Genomic DNA, 4,670 nt, shown 5'->3' with positions numbered 1-4,670 from the left:
CAAAAAAAAAAAAAAATGTGGCATTATTCTTGACTCCTTGCTTTCTCTCATAGCCTCTCACCCAGTTTTCAGCAAGTTCTATTAGTTCTACCTTCAAAGTATTCTCACCTCTGATTATGTCTCACCATCTCCACTCCAACTTTCCCGTGCCAAGCCTCATTACCTCTTTTTATTTTTACTAACAGCTTTATTGATATAATTGGCATATCACATAATTCATCCATTTAAAGTGTGCAACTCAATGGTTTTTTTTTTACTAAAAACCGCAGTTGTGCAACCATTGCCAGAGTTCATTTTAAAACATTTTCATTGCCCCAAAGAGAATTTACTCTTCATCCCTCCTCCCACTAGCTCCTGACAATCACGAAACTACTTTCTTTTTCTACAGAACTACTTATTCTGGGCTTTCCATATAAATGGAATCATACACTTTGTTGTCTTTTCTGAATGGCCTCATTCACGTAGCATAATGTTTTCAAGGTGTATCCATTTTGTCGCATGTATCCATACTTCCTTCATTTTTATGACTAAATAACATTCCATTATATGGATATACCACAATTTTTGTATCCATTCATCAGTTGATGGACATTTATTTGTGTTGTTTCCACTTTTTGGCTTTTAATAACGATGCCATGAATATTCATGTTTTGTTTAGACATGTTTTCATTTCTCTTGGGTATGTATTTAGGAATGTAATTGCTGGTTTCATGTGGTAACTCAATACTTAACCTTTTGAGGAATGCAAGACTGTTTTCCAAAGCATCGCCCATTATCTTTTGATAGGATCAGCATTGGTCCTGCTTCCCCTGCTTCCACCCTTGCTCTCCCAATCCATTTTCAACACATCATTTGTCTGTTCAAATTCCTCCAGTGCGTCATCTCACTCAGAGTAAAGTCAAAATATGTGGCAATTACTACATGCTCCCACACAATCTAGCCACATACGACCTTGCTGGTTTTACCTGCTGCTCTGCCTTTCGCACTTACTCAGTCCACAGTGGCCTCCTTGCTTTTCCTTGACTCTGTCAGGTACACTCTCTTGCTTATCTGCTCCTTCTTTCTGGAAGAGACTTTCTGCTAGATCCATAGGGTTTTTTCCCTACCTCCTCACATCTTTGTTCAAATTATCTCCTTCTTAGTGAGGCCATCAACACTCTCCAGCTCCCTGCTATTGTCTGAATGTTTGTGTCACTCCAAAATTCTTCTGTTGAACCTAACCCCAATGCAATGGTATTAACGGGTGGGGCCTTTGGGGAGTCATTAACTCATGAGGGCTCCACCCTCCTGAATGGGATTAGTGCCCTTATGAAAGAGACTTAAGGGAGCCTGTTTGCCCCTTCCACCTGTGAGGGGACATAGAAGGCACCATTTATGAGGAACGGGGCCTCACCAGACACTGACTCTGCCCAGAACTGTGAGCAATAAATTTCGGTTGTTTGTCAGTTACCCAGTCTAAGGTATTTTGTTGTTACAGCAGCATGAGTGAACTAAGAACCTCACTTTCCTGCCTGCTTTGTGTGTGTTTGGTTTTTGTCCATTACACTTATCACCAGTGAATGCATGGTGTTATTTATTTGCTTTAGATATGTTTTCCCTACTAGATAGTCAGCTCCATGAAGACAGTGATTTTTGGATTTTGTTTAATGATATACTCCCCAGGGCCTAGACCATATAGTAGGTTTAAAGAATTTTTAGATGAATGGGTGAATGATTGAATGTGTGTTGAGCCTGGAAGCCAAATTGGAATAGGTAGAAGAGTGAAGGAAAGTGAGGACATTAAGAGTAGACAACACTTCCAGGAGGTTTGAGAATGAGAGAGATGTTGAATATATTCAAATGCCTCCGCCTTCCATCTTGTTAGTATGGACGAAGTGTCTCTGCTCCTACTAAGACCAACTCTCCACTTGTACCCAGGATCTTGTTGTGAGGAAAAACTTCTCCTCTGTCAACTTAGGTCTGAATAGTCCCAGGACCTGCAAATTATCCAGCCATAGGCAGATTAATTGGAGAAAAGATAAAAGTTTATTTTCACGTGCATGCAAGAGTTGCTCAGTCACGAGTAACTCACTGAATAGCCAGAGACAAGAGGTTAATATAACAATTTCACAAAAGGAGGGGAGGGTTTCACTGCGAAGGTATAAAGGGTTCTATTGGGCTTTTTGTGGTTAATGGGAATAGGCAGTCTATCTCTTTCCTGGCTGGAAATTTTCCCACGGAGGCGATGGGTGTTATGGCAGCTGAATTCATACTTCCCAGTGCTAAGGGTTAACCTTTCTTCAAATGGTAAACTCCCTCAGATGGGGGTCAACAGCAGCTGTATTTTGGGAGGGTTCTACTCAAGTGTAAATAATGTTTCTTTCTGTGGCTGCTGCCTGTTCAGATGTTTTCAGTTTAAAATAGTCTTCATAGCACTTTGGTGGGCAGCTAATTCCTTCAATCTAACCCCTTCGGCCTGTGCAGACAGGCCCCCATGATGCATTACTCACGAGGCACCTTTCATACAAAAGAGCACGTGACATCTCCCTGGGACATTATCTTTATACTGAGCATGGTGTAAGGCCCTGCTCAAGGACATCACTCTGGTAAATGTCTCTGCTCAGTTCTGAATCACCAGCTTCTTCTGCTCAACTGCATCATCCTGTTATATACAAACGTATATACATCCTGTTATATACAAAACAGCATTTTTTTTTTTTTTGAGGCGGAGTCTTGCTCTGTCACCCAGGCTGGAGTGCAGTGGCATGATCTTGTCTCGCTGCAACCTCCACTTCCCGGGTTCAAGCGATTCTTTTGCCTCAGCCTCCCTAGTATCTGGGATTACAGGTGCCCACCACAGTGCCTGGCTAATTTTTGTATTTTTAGTAGAGATGGGGTTTTGCCATGTTGGCCAGGCTGGTCTCGAACTCCTGACCTCGTGATCCACCCGCCTCGACCTCCCAAACTGCTGGGATTACTGGTGTGAGCCACCACGCCCGGCCAACCTTTGATTTTATAAGGAAAATTTAAATATGTATTAGGCATTCAATGGTACCTAGGAATTACTGTGACTCTAGTCACAGGAGACCCTCACCCTCAGGAAAGATAGGAGACCACGCAAATACAATGCACACAGAAGGCATTCTATTCATCCTGATTGTTGAAAACCCTGTCTTCTCCCACAAGCCTAGGGTCAAGCCTGCTCAGAAAGGAGGAGAAAAGGTAAGGATTCAGACCAGTCTCCATATCAGATCTGTCTCCAACACCTAGAGACAGCGTAGCAACAAGCCCACAGAGACAGCTCTCATCAGAAAGGCATCTCCATATGCCTGGCAGTGAGATCTAGTGAATCAGTGATGCTTGAGAACTTCGGATGTTGTCCTTGGATCAAACATGTAAAACTGGTCCACATATATTACACTCTGTATATCATTATATATTATATATGTTGCTTAACAACAGGGGTACATTCTGAGAAATGTGTCAATAAGCAAATATGGTGTTGTACAACTATCATAGAGTGTTCTTACACAAACCTAGGTGGTGTAGCCTACTTCACACCTAGGCTGTATCAAATAGCCAGTTGCTCCTAGGTTACAAACCTGTACAACATTTATTGTACTGAGTACTACAGGCATTTGCAACACAATGCTGTCTTACATATCTAAACATAGAAAAAACATACAGTAGAAATACAGTATTAGAATTTAATGGGACCACCATCATATATGCAGTCTGTCTTCGACCAAAATGTTGTTATGCAGCACTTTACCATATATATATATATATATATATATATAATATATATATATATATATATATATATATATACACACACACACACACACACATACATACATACAGGCATACCTCAGAGATATTGCAGGTTCAGTTCCAGACCACTACAATAAAATAAGCATCAAAATACATCAAGTTGGCAGGGCATGGTGGCTCACACCTGCAATCCCAGCACTTTGTGGTGCTGAGACGTGTGGATCTTGTGAACCCAGGAGTTCGAGACCAGCCTGGGCAACATGGCAAAACCCTGTCTCTATTAAATAGAAAAATTAGCCAAGCTGGTGGCACACATCTGTAGGCTAGCTACTCGGGAGGATGAGATGGGAGAATTACCTGAGCCCTGGGAGGTTGAGGCTGCAGTAAGCTGTGATCGCATCACTGCACTCCACCCTGAGTGACACACTGAGACCCTGTCTCAATAAATTAATTAATTAAAAATAAATCCAACCACATGAATTTCTTGGTTGCCAGTGCGTATTAAGGTTGTTTACACTATACTGCAGTCTATTAAGTGTGCAATAGCATTATGTCTAAAAAACAGTGTACATATTTTAATTTTAAAATGGTTTATTGCTAAAAATGCTAACAAAGTGAGCATATGGTGTTAGAAAAATGGTGCTGATAGACTTGTTCAACACAGGGTTGCCACAAACCTTTAATTTGTCAAAAAAACACAGTATCTGTGGAGCAAAATAAAGCAAAGCCCAATAAAATGAGGTATGCCTGTCTATAAAATATTTTGTCTCAAAAAAAGTTGACTCAATTTTGAGTGGCTAAAATTTTAATACATAGTCCTATGAAGTTGAAAAATAATATCTCTAGGCAGCCATCCTGGTTTTAATCTAATAAATTATGAACTACAAATTAACAAAGACTTGAAGGACTAGGTTAAA

The sequence above is a fragment of the Pan troglodytes genome, chromosome 4, assembly GCF_028858775.2.
Source record: "Pan troglodytes isolate AG18354 chromosome 4, NHGRI_mPanTro3-v2.0_pri, whole genome shotgun sequence".
Classification (NCBI taxonomy): Eukaryota; Metazoa; Chordata; class Mammalia; order Primates; family Hominidae; genus Pan; species Pan troglodytes.
Note: the sequence above shows the minus strand (reverse complement) of the source record.